Source organism: Equus asinus, chromosome 16, assembly GCF_041296235.1.
Source record: "Equus asinus isolate D_3611 breed Donkey chromosome 16, EquAss-T2T_v2, whole genome shotgun sequence".
Taxonomy (NCBI): Eukaryota; Metazoa; Chordata; class Mammalia; order Perissodactyla; family Equidae; genus Equus; species Equus asinus.
The window spans coordinates 13535616-13551487 of NC_091805.1; the positions used below are offsets into that span (position 1 = coordinate 13535616).

General features: G+C 38.9%; 1 protein-coding gene and 1 pseudogene across 7 annotated transcripts in view; one reads left to right on the top strand and one right to left on the bottom strand.

Annotated features, from left to right (window-relative positions):
• Nucleotides 1–15872, top strand: part of ST6GALNAC3 (ST6 N-acetylgalactosaminide alpha-2,6-sialyltransferase 3) — a 497431-nt gene that overhangs the window by 251633 nt on the left and 229926 nt on the right. The window lies entirely within an intron of this gene.
• On the bottom strand, nt 4842–5331 carry LOC123277753 (peroxiredoxin-5, mitochondrial pseudogene; annotated as a pseudogene).

A 15872-nucleotide genomic window follows, 5' to 3' on the forward strand; every position in this document is an offset into this window, starting at 1 on the left:
AGCAGATCCCATGCTGCTTCTGTTCTTCTCCAGTCTTATTCTCCAGAGCCTTAATTTTTAAAAAAATTCAGTTCTTTCAATAGCTCCTCTATAGCCTTAGGTAATCCAGGTGCCAGCAGTGATGCATCCTCCACTGTGCTCTTATGATAAGTTCCCTGCAGGGTCAGTCTAGATTCAGCCTGCTCCAGGGCAAGTGTTCCTCTTACCCTTTTTCAGGTGAGGGTCTTATAAGCATCTGTGATTACTGAACACCTGAGCTGCTGTCCAGGGGGACTAATTGGCACGGGGCGGGGGAGGACAGCTCATCTTCCCAGTCCCTTCTGCATTGCTTTCCAGACCTCTGTGCCAGCTGGTTCCCTTTCTGTCCTTCCAGGATGTCTTCCCGGTCCTTTCACTGTGTGGCCCCTTCCTTCTCTCACACTAGTCTCCACGTCCAGTCTTATTCGGCCTCTCCAAGAAGAAAAGCCCTGCCAACCTCTTAGCCTGGCTCTTTGAATCTTTGTTTTGCCCTGTAGTGTGGACCAGGAGTACGCGTGGAAGGAGAAGACTACCTCTTGGAGTACACATGAGACAAAAGATCTGGAGGGAAATGCACAAAGAGCATCTAGGTTAATATTTTGAGATAGAACCATCCTGCCTTGTCTTATGTTTCCTTGATTTATCAACCTTAGATGTTATTTATTGACGCCCCTCTGTAAAGAAGGAGGCCTGAGCTCATCTTTTCCTCCTACCTTTTTTCCTTCCCTTCCCAAGGGAAAGGAAAGCTCGATGGTTATGTTAGTATTTTGCTTCACGGTTAGTTCTCTTTTTAATTTTAAATACTAACCTTAAACTTCTATTTTTTGTTCCATCCTCTTTAGACAGCCTCTCTCATCTCTCCACCAAGATGAGCATGCTAGCTCCCAACTCTTCTCTCCCCTTTGGCATTGTCAAGGCAGCTAATGTTCTGTTCTGTTCTATAGCCATATTTAAAGTTTCCAAGTTTTGCATATAGCTTAATTATAAAAGTTGAAAACCAATAAACAGGATTTATATTATAATGTTGATTAGCAAAATTTGAAAATGGGCTATGTATTAGATAGCGTTGTTTCACTATTAAAATTCCTCAATTTGGTAAATATATTGTGGTTATATAAGGGACCATCACTATACTTAAAATAAATATGCTGGAAGGTCATGAGGTCTGCAATGTATTTTCTAATAGTTTAGCAAAAATATGTATATGTAGAAATATATAGAGATGGATGACAGATGGCTAAAGAGATAAATTATGTGTGATAAGATGTCAACAACTGGTGATTCGAGGTGCAGAAGATATGCATGTTCATTTCTTTATTCATGTAACTTTTTTGTTGGTTTAAATTTTTTCAAAATAAAAATTTGAAGGAAAAAAGCTAGTCCATTTCAAAGTCCAGAAATTTGAACAAGTTTAAAATAGATGAATGTGTTGAATGCTTCCATCTCTCTCACAAAATTTGCCAAGTACTGAATTCAAAAGGGATATTTGAGCTTCAATTTTTTAAGGTGTGACTACTGAGAGTTAATAAGATTAAGAAAAAACATGAAAATGTCCTTTGAGTGACACATTTTAAAAGCATTAGTTTGAATCAGATTTCTTTGGCTCAAGTGCAATTAATAGTCTAATAAAAGAATCATCAATAAGATGGGTAAATGTGTGAATCATGTCTTAGGTTTTTAAACTAAAACAGGTGGAAAATAAACACGTTTTCCAGCTTCTTAGATAAGCTTTCTATTATACTAACTCTGTGACATGGATTAAAATTATGGTAATGGATTGAAAGTATTGTTTTATCTCATCGAAAACATGAAATATGATTGTCATAAAGTCTTTTAGTACTTACACTAATATAGGGGCTGACAGTTGTGAGGCAAACACTAGGTTGCTGGAGCTTTCCCCAGCATTATTATTCTGATATATGATCATACTATTTTAAACACCACATCTCAATTTTCTGACACATTTTTCACTTTTATAGTTCTAAGGATTTGCAGCATCACATTCTTCTCTAACTCCTTGCTCATGTGACTAAGAAGAGTGTTAAACTAAATATGAAAGTTCAGAGTGTAACTTAGCGTTGGGAAGTAAAACAGAGCTTGCCCTGTATCATGAATGCTAATCAGCTCGTGATGATAGATTAATTTGCTAGAATTTCTTTTGGGTGGGCATGTCTGTATTCATATGTGAGATCGGGCTATAGTTTTCCTTCTGTGTATTAACTGTCAAGCTTTGGCATTAGGTTTATGCTAGTTTTATAAAATAAATTGGCTAACTTTCTTTTTGTTCAGCTTGGGAACAGATTATGTAGCATATCATTAGGTTTTTTTGAAGATGTCAAAGAGTTTTTTCCCAAAGAAATATCTGTCTTAAATTTCTCTTTGGAAATATTTCATTGATAACATTTTCAATTTCTTTCATGATTGCCTCTACTGTTTTTAAGTCCTTCTTGAGTCCATTTAAAAAATTCATACATTCCCAGAAAATTCCCTTTTTATCTAGATATTCAAGTTTCTTAGTATAAAGTGCATATAATGTTCTATGATACATTTTAAATCCATTATATCTATGCTTTTATATTATTTTGATAAATTCTAATTTGCTTTGTGTTTTCTCTTTTTTTTTGTCTTTATTAGGTTTTCCATGTTTACCCATTTTGTTCGTTTTCCTAGCAAACCAGCTCTTAGATTTATTTGTCCATTTTATAATTGATTTATTACCAATTTTATCTTTATACTTTTTTTTTTTTAAGATTTTATTTTTTTCCTTTCTCTCCCCAAAGCCCCCTGGTACATAGTTGCATATTCTTTGTTGTGGGTCCTTCTAGTTCTGACATGTGGGATGCTGCCTCAGTGTGGTTTGATGAGCAGTGCCATGTCCCCCCCCCAGGATTCGAACCAACGAAACACTGGGCCACCTGCAGCGAAGCACGGGAACTTAACCACTCGGCCACGGGGCCAGCCCCCAATTTTATCTTTATACTTTTTTTTTCATAGTTCATGATAAATGGGGACATCCCATTTGCCTAGGACATTTTCCTGTGTGCCTACTGCCCCCATAGAATTATCAATAACACCCTTTTTCCTCTTCAAAAATGTCAGTTGTATGATAAGTTTTATGGTCATTCTACAATTTCCCAAATACAACTTTAACAGCAGGTTATAATTATAATGTGTGCATTCTCAACCAGAATGATGTTGAGTCCATGGGGGGTGACAATTGATTCTGCGAGGTTCGAGTGGAGCAGAAGTTCTTTGACACTATAATGATTGGTGGCCATCCAAAGGGCCACAGTACATACATAATATACAGTCTATCTGTGGTATTAAATTTCATGGGGGTGAGAATGTTATTAGGAAAAAATTATCTAAACAGGCTCCTTAGAGGGATGATAATGAAAATATGGTTGAGAAATACTGTTGTCATGCTATTTGAATATTGCCGTTGATTATTTTATTTCCTTTTTGACTTAATATAATTCGAAAGTAATTGTAGTTTCTGTTTAACCAATAAGCTATTTTTTTAACACTGAAATGCTCTTGTGGACATCACTCGTGACATCAGTGCTGTCTACACAGTTGTCCAGTCAGTTTCCATGGCTGACTTCGCTTCACTGTCTGACCTGGTTGATTTCTTCCTTCTTCTAACAGCATGAATGCTACTGGCCCTGTAGGAGTCAGTGAACTGACAGTGATGAGCTCAGAGCTGTGCCCGTCTCCTGTTTTTCCCTCTACCTTGTTGGCTGTTTTCAGACTTTGTTAGCTTTTTCACCTCTGGCTGATTTCCAATTGCTGGAGTACTAAAAAGCTTAAGCCTGGGTCCTCTTTTCTTCTCTGTCTATGTTTTATTCCCTGGTGATCTTATCCAATTCCATTGCTTGCAATTCTCTTGTATAACTTTATCCCTTCCCCCTGTCACCTACCATGAGTTCCTAACTTGTATATCCCATTGCCTGCTTGACACTCCCACGTGGCTGTCTAATAGTTACCTCATTAGGCACATGTTCAAAGTAGAGTTTTCTCTTCACACCTGTTCTTCTCCATTCTTCCCCATTTCAGTAAGTGGCACTGCCATCTACTCAGTTTCTCAAGCCAAAAACCTAAAAAGCATCCTAGAGATTTACCTGCCTGCCTTCCTCCACATACCATCTATCGGCATGCCAGCCGGTTATATCTCCAAACTTGTCTACTTCTCTTGATTTTCCCTGTTACTCTCCAAACCAAGACGCCATCAACATTCACCTGGACTGGTCTCCTGCTTCCACTCTCATCTCCCAGCCACCAGCTCCATCATCCATTCTCCAAAGCTTCCAAAGAGATCTTTTAAAAATATGAATCAGATTACTTGGCTCCTCTCCTTAAAATCTCTATTGGCCTTTCACTGCAAGCAGAATAAATGCCAAGCTCCTTATCATGGCTGATAAGGAACCCTGCTTACATCTCTCCCCCAGCCACACTTGCCTCCTTCTATTCCCAGAGCATGCCACACATGGTTCTGCCATGGGGTTGCTTGCTGTTTCCTCTACCTGGACACTCTTCAGGCCATGGTCTTCATATGTCTGGCCATTCTTGTCTGAAAAGTCTCAGTTCTCTTGTCGTTTCCTCAGAGAGGCCTTCCCTTCTGGGACGATAACTCACATTGGCCCCTGTGCTCCAGTGACTATTAAGTTGCCCTATCCAGTTTCATTGTTTTGAACTGGAGTCCTTATTGCAGAAATTTGGCCAAGGTTCCAATTGGGTGGTCCCATCTGATTTGGGGCTGGGCCTCCCTAGCCAGGGCTGAGCAGGTAAGACAGTAAAGATTAGGAGGACATCTGGGTGTGGCCTCAGATCTGAGATATGATGTTGGGGGCCAGGCTGCATGTGAGGCCTGCATCATTAGGCTCCTCATTCGGGCCCTTCACCACGCCACTGTCTACCACCATGGAGAAACTCTTGAGTCATTCATCTCCAAAGAGTAGTTACAATGAGTCATATAGTAATAAATCTGTCTCCTTCCCAAGGACCCAAGGGTGTTAGGCAGGAGCTGAACTTTGCCTTCCATATTGTGGGCTTGTTCCCGCTCACCAGTCACAAAGACACTGACACTCAGACACGGACTTAGAACCCCCTTGGCCTTCACATCCCAGCCTGGTCCACAAACCCAGCACATGGTCTTGGGACATCCCAGGGTAGAGAGATCCCTCTTGCCCTTGTACAGGTCTGCCAGGTTCACCTTGTTCCCAGGCTCCCTTCAAATAGCACCAATGCCAAGATGGCATCTCCCACCTTGATAGGGGCTATGGCTGCAGAAGCACTGCTGAAACTGTGGTCCATCTGGTGGCCGTCCTGCTCCTGCTGCTGCTGTTGCCACAGACTCACAGTGGCTGCCCCAGTGAGTACTAATGAGTACCAGGCCCTGCTTGGCCACCAGCCCCAGGCCAGAGCCCTGAGGCCACGACCACCCTGCCTCCCTGCCTGGCTGCTGCCTGTCCTGTACAGTGGTCTTAGAGCTTATCTTAGATTTGAGTATGGCTTGTTCTTTCTGTTGGCCTCCCACTTCTGCCTTGTCAACTGCACTGAAAGAAGGGACCTGTTGCTCTGTTAACAACTCATCCTCAATAGCTAGAATAGCACCTGTCTCACAATAGGTCTTTGTGTGTATATTTGATATAGTGGACTTTTGGCTTAATTCTCGTAGATCCAAATGATGCATCTTAAATCATTAAATGCTGAGGGTGTGCTGTATTTAGAAGTTTTTGTTGATTGATTGGTTGGTTGGTTTTTAAAATCAACTCAGGCTTGGGTATGTGCGATTTTATGGAATTTGGTGAGATGTGACCCTGTGTGGACGGGTGTATGGGAATTCTGCTTTGCCCTTATTTCTCCAGAACTTCTGTGAATGTTGGTTTGGAGAGTGTAGCCAGTATTGACAATTTACATTTATCTGTATTTAGCTGTCAAGTTGATTATTTATCCCTTGCATTCTGCCGTTTTTCTTTTTTTATTCTGGTCCTTCAAAACAAAGCAAAGCAAAACAAAACTGTTTGGGTAAACTCCTATGGAGATAAGAAGAGAAAATTTAAGGGGTAACAAATACTAAACTATTTGAAATAATTTTTGGATGCAGAGGCTGACTTTATTGACTAAAACAGAATTGAAGACGTACCTGTGAATTGAATTGAATTGAATATATTTAGTGTCTCATCAGGGTGATTAGTATGGCACATGTGTTGGTTGTTTCCAGAACAATCAGGTGGATTCTTTTTTGCTTAAATTCAAAGAGATTTGGATTGATATAAAAAATCCCCCCCAGAATTAATTTTCTCTCTTGGAGATACCATGCTGTCAGAATTTCTTTAAAATGACCCATGAGCTTATCGCCTAGCAGCTTTGGATCAGTGATGATTCTTCTAAAGAAACCTTTTATTTATTTTTTTCTAATTGTAGAATAATATATATTCATTGTAAAGAAATAAAGTAGAAATTGTGCATGTTCCAAAGAACGTTTCCATTTAAATGTATTTCCTTTCAGTCCTTTTTCTGATATATGATCTTTTTCTCCTCCACTTTGAGGTATGCATTGTGATTCCCTTTGTGATAAAGAGGATCAGTCTGCCAGCTCCTTTCCTTTTATAGACTGCCACCTTCCCCACCCACCCAGAAAAAGTGTATTCTGGATTTCGCTTGGTTTGCAGCAATTTAGGCTAGATGAATTATAAAACGTAGAATCTGTAATCTGAATTTGGCCCACTCTGTATCAGAAAAAATAGCTTCCCCCACAGGCAGAGAGGAAACTTGACGTATCACCAGAGAACCAACTCTTTTGATACATATTTCATGATCGCAGCTGAGGCTTTTCCAAACTCAGAGTGCCGTATCATTCATTCACTCCTTAAACTACAAGATTATTTTTGGCTCTTTGTGTTGGCACGTGGGACTTCCCGTTACTGATCTGCATGAACCATTTATCAAGTCAAGGGTTTAATCCATCAAAGTCAGAATTTCTTTGTTCTGCCTCTTTCTGTCTCGCCTTTCCATATGGTGTCATCTTGTATGTGTATATCATTGGCTTAAAGAAGGTTGTTTGGAATGCAAGGATTTATCATGTTTCTCTGCTTTTTAAAAATAGTATATTATGGAGCAAGGTGATATTTTACAGGCACTGATACTTATATTGTTAATCAGTTTCTAGAACATTAATTTCCAAACCTGTTCCTTTGCTAGTATTCCTGTTTCTGTTCTTGCCAGTAGCTCCTACTTTTCCTACTCACTCAATCTGAAAACCTGAATCATCTTTGAGTTCCTTGTCTCTCATTTTCCAAACATTTATTGAATTGTCAAATCATTTGGATTCTACCTCCTGCATATTTCTTGAGTCCGCTTTTCATCGCCTTTTTTTTACTGGACCCTTGATGCTGCCTGTTGTCTTCTAAGAAGCAAGGCTATCTGTTTAGAATGCTTTTGATAAGCTCCAGATATAAACACCAAAACAAGTTAAGGGATGCATTCAATAACACTGAGTGCCTTCCATGTGTTGAATCCTGTTCTAAGCTCATAACAGTGAACAATAAAGACATTTTGCCTAGTGGAGCTTACTTTCTAGTGGCGAACAGGGAAGAGAGACAAAAAATAACACAAGGAAGTAAAATATAGTATGTTGGATGTTGTTAAGTGCTGTGAAGATAAGTAAAACAATGAAAAACATAGGGAGAGCTGGAGTGGATAAGGAAGGTATAGATACAAAGTAGGTGAGGGAGATGATGATGAAAGTTCATTGAAACTTAAAGGAGTATCATGAACAAAAAAATAGAGCAAAAGGCATTCGAATTCTATCAACTGTTTCTTGAATCTCCTAGTGCTAATGCTAAACCATAGTGATAATCTATGCCTGAGTATAATTGAATAAGAGCTGTTATAATAGCCATCAAGCTACTCTCCCTGTCTCTGAGCCATCCTTGTCTCAGGTCAGTACTTTCAGTGAAACCATATTGAGATCTAAATATAGACATTGTACTGACAATAACTAAATAAGGAAAGAAGGAAGGAAGGGAGGAAAGAATTGTGCTTGAGAGAAAGTCCTAAGCTCGGTCTAAAGACATGTGTCCACAATAGGTAACTCAAGGGAGACAAGATGGCACGTCTGGGGACCGGAGTGAAACACAAATGAGAATCATGAACAATATTTAGCAAACCCTTCCTGTCAATAGGAAAAAGTCTAAAATCTTCAGCCTAATATTCAGAGCCCTCCACCAAATGGTTTTCCAACCTCTTTCCCTAATCATGCTTCCCCTTCACACTCACAGCACCAGTCTTCTGGTTTCCTTCCTTGCTGCCTTTATTTGTTTTTTCTAGCTGGAAGATCTTTCCTTACCATCTCTTCAGTGTCTAAATTCTATCCACCCTACTGGACTCAACTCAAATGTTTCCTTTTCTATAAAAACTTAATGAAAATAATTACCTTCTCTTTTGAATGTTAATAACAAACTCTTTCTTGGCACTTTGCACTATATTTACTTATATGTGAGTGTGCCTCCACATTTCTGTTAGACTTAAAGCTCTTTGAGATAAGCTTCTACTCTGACTAATCATTTCTTCTTCCCCATGCCCAGCAAGTGACCAGCAGAGAAAAGGTAATAATTAACAAAAGTGCTCAGTGTCGTGTTCAAGGAAAATATTGTCTTGCTGGAATGCCTCCAGACAAAGGACTTGGAAATGGGAAAATGTCATGAAATGCCTAAAATAGGTAAGAGGCATCGGATGTTTAGCTTGGGCAGGAGAAAAGTAATGATAAGCAAGGTTTTTCATTCTTCATCTTTTCCTTCTTCTTCCACTCCCTCCTCCTTCTCTCCCCCTTCTCCTCCTTTCCCTTCTTCCTCTTTTTCTTCCTCATTTTTCTTGTCTTTTTCTTTAAAAAAAGATTTTATTTATTTATTTTCCCTTCTTCTCCCCTCAGCCCCCTAGTACATAGTTGTATACTGTAGTTGTGAGTGCCTCTGGCTGTGCTATGTGAGACACCACCTCAGCATGGCCTGACGAGCGGTGCTGCGTCTGCACCCAGGATCCAAACCAGTGAAACCCCGGGCCGCTGAAGCAGAGCGCTCGAACTTAACTGCTGGGCCACGGGGTCTGCCCTCCTTGTCTTTTTCTTAACTGAATTTCTGGCAATATTCATCAGTGTTTACCACTTCTTTTTTTGAAACATTTTTTTCCCTTCATTGTCCGTGACATGAAATGATCTTTTTGTCTCCTTTACCGGCTTCTGTTCTCCTATCTAGTATTTAAATGTTGGAATCCAAGCTCAGTCTTAGCTACTCTTCTTCTCAGTTCTGACTTATTGATGCTTGTGGCTTCAATTACAACCTACATGGTGGAGATTAATGAAATTATATATCCACCTCAGGCAAAGCCGCTAAACCCCCAAGTGCTCACGCATTTCCTTCAAGATACCTCAAAGACTCTTCAGGCCCAACACGTACAAGCACAACTCATTAACCTTTTCCACTCTTTCCAATTTTAATGAATGGCACTATAGGCCTTCCATGTGCCCAAACCCGAATTCTAGAAGTCATCCCTGATGTCCCCTTCTTCCTTATTCCTCATATCCAATCCATTTGCAAAGTCTCAGTTTTTATCTTCTACTATATCTAGAACCCATATAGAGATAGACTGTTTCCAAGCAAGAGGACACCATCATGTCTTGCCTGGACTGCTCCAATAGCCTCTAACTGGGCTTCTCATATCCACATTTGCCTCTTCCATTCTGTTCTCCACAGTTCTCTACAGTTACCAGGGTGGTGTTTTTGAAGTGCAGATTTTATGACCATATTTCCCTGGGTAAGACTGTCAATGGTAACATGTGTCTTCCTCATGGATATGGCCCACAGGGCTGGCCCTCCTGCCTCTCTAGCCTCATCTCACAACTTGCTCTCCTCCCCTTCCTTCAGTCCATCTTTTAAGCATGGAGAAGAAACTGTTTCTTCTTTCTGGGATCCTCTTCTCTCCCTTCTTCACCTACCTACCCTTCAGATATTTCACTTCTCAGATAAATCATCAGTTCTTTGAGAAAGCATCTGATCTCCCTGATTAGGGCAAATCCACCCTTAGACTCTTATGGCACCATGTTATGAAAACACATCTTGCTATTATAATTTTACATTTGTTGTTGATGATATCTGGGAGGGGTTTGGGGAGAAGGAGAGTTGTAAGAGATAAAACAAGAGAGAACCTACGAGCCAGATTATGAAGAATTTAGGAAACCATGTGAAGACATTTTGGACTTTACCTTGGAGGCAGTGGGGAGCCATTAAATTGTTTGAAGGGGAAATGACGGGATCATATTTACATTTTATAGGTGATATGGGTTGAATTGTGCCCCCCACCCCAGTTCATATATTGAAATCCTAACCCTAGTACTGCAGAATGTGACTTTATTTGGAAATAGGGTCATTACAGATGTAATTAGTTAAGATGATGTCATGTTGGAGTACGATGAGCCACTACTCCAATATGACTAGTGTGCTTATTTTTAAAAATGCCAAGTGAAGGGATAGACATGTACACAGGGAGAATACCTTGTGAAGATTGGAGCTATGCTGTCACAAACCAAGGAACTATCAGAAATTAGGAGAGAGGCCTGGAGCAGATTCTTTTCTAGGGCCTTCAGAGGGAGCATGGCTTGATCTCATCTTGAAATCAATACCTTGGTCTCAGACTTCTAGCCTCCAGAACTGTAAGACAATAAGTTTGTGTTGTTTAAGCCACTCAATTTGTGGGACTTTGTTACAGCAGACATAGCAAGCTCATAGAATAAGGACAAATCTGACTGCATGTGGAGAATGGTTTGGAAGTATGTGAAACTGGATATGGGGAGACAATTTGGGGCCATCAAAATAAGAGGTGATAGTGACTGTGGGAAAGATTAGAGAGCTAATTTGAAAGTAAATCAACGAGGATGGATGAACGATTAGACTTGGATTGTTGAAAGAGAAGAAAGGATTGAGAAATCACGAATGACTTAGTGGATGACTCCCAAATATACGTTTTTAGCTGAGACCTCTCTTTCTCCCGTCTTCCAGATTCTCATATCCAAATACTAAGTCAACGCCACTTGGATTTTCCACAGGCACTTTGATGAATGTTTAAATAAATGAATGAACTAATTACTAATACTTAATAAGAGTTACCATGTAGATGAAAGAGGAGAGACAGTGTGTTACTCCTCCAAATAATTGTACGCTAAAGGGAGATATACTTTAATTCTACCTAAGTAAGAACTTTTAATGAACCAGAACGCCCCAAAATGGAATGGATGCTCTTGGGAGGTAGATTTTTTTTCTCTGATGTCTTTAAGCTGAGTCGAAATAACTATAATTCTACGACTTCAGTCTATTTTTCTCTCTCTCTTTTGCATTCCTATAGCTCTTTGTTTATAGCTGTCATATTGTTCTCTTTACATTCTAATTATAGAGAGGCCTGGCCATCTTCCCTGTTTTGCTATAAGATCCCTAAGAGCAAAGACTATGTTTTGTTCATTTTGCCAGTTCCTGTAGCCCAACACTAAGCTGTATAACTTAGTGACAGCTGCTGTCTTGAGAATGAACACATTTGAGCCCCTATTTCAAATATAATCTACCCCAGCTATTTCTTTCAATAGTTTAAGTAATAAATATACCTGTCTATTTCCTTGCTTAATAATGAAAATATGAAGTGTTGAGAGGAAATAATTCTGGTAGCTAATCAATATCCCGGTTATCAATTATCCATGCTGGATTATATTTTGCATTAATTTGATTCCATGCACTGCAGTATATGGTATGTGTGTTGTGCAAAGGCATAATTGCTTGTATTCATACATAATAAGTAGGTTGGGGAATTTGCCTGATGCTATATCTTAGTTATTAATAGTGATTGTCAAGTGTACATTTCTAGTTTAGAACTTCATTGGCCTTCTGGGAGTCAGTGTCTCAATTTCAGGGAAAATTTAAACCTTTCCTTTCATCTACTCCTATTCATTTAATCCTGTCAAAATAGGAGATTTTGTGTCTAAGAAAAAAGAGCTAGAGGCTAATTAAAACTGATGGCAAGGGTTTCATGGCCCTCTTATTTCTCTGCAAATGAGTGATGGACTAAATGTAAATGAGTCAGAAACATACCTTAGGTTTTTTTTTTTAATTGTGTTAAAAAATATGTAACATAAAATTTACCATTTTAACCGCTTTTAAGTGTACAGTTCAGTATTGTTAAGTATATTCACATTATTGTGCAACAGATCTCCAAAATGTTTTGTCTTGCAAAACGGAAACTCTACACCAATTAAACCACAACTCTCCATTCTCCCCTCCCTCAGCCCCTGGCAACCACCATTCAACTTTCTGCTTCTACAAATTTGACTTTATATATCTCATATAAGTAGAATCATACAATATTTGCTTTTTGTGAATCGCTTATTTCACTTAACATAGTGTCTTCCACATTCATCCATGTGTCGCATGTGACAGGATTTCCTTCCTTTTTAAGGTGGAATAATATTCCAGTGTATATAGAGACCACATTTTGTTTATCCATTAATCTGTTGATGGACATTTGGATTCCTTCTACCTCTTGGCTACTGTGCTATTTTTAAACTAAATGTTTGAAAATATAAAGTTCTTAGATCAATTTAGATTAATTTTCCCTCTGTAAAAATGAAGGAAGAATATTTTAATACACTTGAAAAATTCTCAAAAATCTTTGTCACTTAAGCCTTCTTTTTCTAGATTTTTATTTTCTGACAATAACGGTACCAAATATTTCTCTGGGTAGAAATACATTGTGAAACTCAGTGAGTACGAGGCCCATTTAAAAATCTAAGACAGATATTGGATATTTTGGCACATAGGTGAATAGACTATGGCGATGAATAACTCTTGACCTCCTGATGGATCAAGGAGACTTTGTACAGAATTATTAAGACAAACTTCTCCCTTTAAAAACTCTTCAAAAGTTAAATTCCTTTCCATACTTGCAGAAGATAAAGCTATTATTTTTGTCTCGGCACTAGAGTGAATGGAATTTTCTGTGATATCTGAAATAATTCTGGGACCTAAGAGTCTGTGGCTTAGAGGTTTGTGCCAGTGAAAAATCAATGTCATCCACATAATTAAGATCTTTTCAAAAGAGAATTCACAAGAGCTTTGAGTATATATGTAAAAGTGGCCTAGAATTCCTTCAAAATAAAGACAAGCATAGTCTTTTTCCATGTTCTGATAATTGATAAGCTAACAGAGCCATTTACACTGTCTGAATTTTCTGAAGATTAGGTTCATTAGTTTAATTCGTGGTTATCGTTCTTGTGTCAACTGCGTGGATATATGCATCTATAAATACAATCTTCCACTTTCTCTCTCTTCTTTACTCTCACCCTCAAATCCTTGTATTATCCACAATCCCTGGAAAAATATATGTGTTAGGTGTGAAATTACAGAATTGCCAGCATCAGAAAAACCTATTGCTTTGTTACTTCAGACTGAGTCCCTCCCATTTCTCTGTTCACATTGGATGGTTTCCCTATTTTCAAAATTAACTTCTAGAATTCTTGTTCTCTAAGATGACTCATAATCCATTTCAGAGTTCCTTACCTTTATGCCATGTTTTCTTTATAAATCAATCTGTGCATGAAAATTCAATTTTAAATCAGCTTAATTTTGTCCAATGCACCTTTTTTTGCTTTCAAGAAAACAGGCAAGAAATCTGTGAGTTCAAGTCCATGATCTTCTTTTTAAAACCTAACCTGATTGACCCCTCCAAATTCTTTTTCCATGACTTTTAATTTAGCTTCTAAAATGAAGTATCTCCTATTTATATTGTTAGACGTTTGAAAGTTGATCTTAAGTGCAAAAATGTGTAGTCAGTTCTAGTTGATTTCTGAATTTGTTGAAACATCAACAAATTTGAATTTGTTGAAAAAATTGTAGGTTTTTTCCTCATGGATTATCTACTTACCAAAAGAAGCAAATGATAAGAATAAGAATAAATATAAGGATACAGGTTGCAAAATGATTGCCATGGACCATGATCTTTCTCCCATTTTGAACATCTTACTTCACTGAGAAGTTCTAGGTCCTTCCGTATGTGGTTTGTGTTCTTCTCTCTGATTGTGGATATAAAATGATTAAAAAGAATGTTCCCACCCAGAAAGTATTAAGGTGCCACTGATGTCATAACTTAAAATCAATCAAGAGATCACCTTTTCTTCTGGGTAAAAACTGCCTCAGATCTTTCTGGTCTGGCAGAAAATCTAAGTGCTGAAAACAGAAAATGATTGCGTAGAAATAGCAATGCTGCTAAGCATAAGATTTGGAAGGTAGCACTTTTCAGGGAAAATTGGAATAAATAAAGTTCCCTAGAAATACAGTTAATGAAATCTCTATTGTATAAGAGAGACTGAGAAGTCTTTATAGTAAGTATTAAAAATTCTGCCATAAGGAAGTGACCGTTCTAGCAGCTCAGTATTAGGAAGTGACAGTGCAGGACTCCGAGGCAGAGAAACAGTAGGACTGCAAAATCTAGACAAAGAAAGGCAGGAGAAGATATAAACTACACCAGAAAGAACATTCTCTGAGTGACACCTGGCTAATTCCCTAGAAGGACATGGGGGTTGATACCAGAAACGTATGGGTCATTATTTATGTAATTATGCTTGTTAACTAAAGAGTAAACTATACATAAAATTCTCATTTCATAGTATGAATTCAATCATTATTGCTTTCTCTTTTCATTTATCCTTTAAGTAAATATACATTAAGGACCTACAAATGTTTCAGGCACTGACCTAAATGGTGAAAAGGACATAGCTTTGCCCTCAAGGATCTTCTAGGAATGGGGCAGAAGGCAGGAAAGAAACCATACTCTGTGGTAAGCACAGTGCACTATGGGAACAGGAATGAGGATATTTATCTGAATCCTTGTGGGCAAAGGAAATAAATGTAACTAAGAGCAAAGGATGGTAGGATTATAGGAGAGTAGGGGAGAAGTTTCCAGGCAGAAGCAGGTACTAAATTTTGAATGTGGCAAAAGTTCAGTGAAGGTTTTGTTGTTACTGTAAAACCCCAAGGGAAAGGGCCTCTGCTTCTGCTATAGAGAGCTCTCTGAACGGGATGCATGTCAAGGTGATTTCAGTCACACTGTCAGTGCTTGGAAATCAATAGTTTCAGCCCTTCTTTAGCTAAGTGCCCTTTGGGCAGTCTGTGACCACTAAACGGCTTGTGCCCCTCTCCTGCCCTCCTGCCAGCTGCTGCTCTGCTGACGTGGAGGACAGCGCCTCTCTGTCCCCGTCAGTGTCTTACACTCTTTTTAGAGAGAGTCCCAGCACCGTGCTGTCTGGTCTCCAGAGTTTGACAGAATTTTTAGTAAAATATCTCTTTCCTTTTCAGTATAGCTCATTATCTCCCCAGAACCAAATAACTCTATTTGACTTATAAGACTAGCTTGGAGCCAGATCAGATGTAAATAGAATAACTCTTCTCTCTACCAAGACCAAGGCTTTGTTACCGGGTCCAAATTGTGGGGTTCAGCCCTTGGGAAGAATAACTTCCCAGAAAGCTCTTCTATCTCTTAGAGGCACACACTTCAAGGGGCCTGCCCCCTAATTTGTCAACATGCCCAGACATCACCTTGAATCCTAGCCAGAGCAAGCGGAGACCTTGGCCACAGAAGAATCTCTTTTTTTTTTTCCTCTTCCACTTGCAGGAAGAACAGCTAACAATAAATACTTACATGGGGCTCACTATGCACCAGGCATTTACTATCTGTGAGCTGTTTACCGTTGTAACTTAATTAACTGCCGTGGCAATCTACTGCAGTATCTTTATATTACCAAAGAAAAAACTGTGGCACAG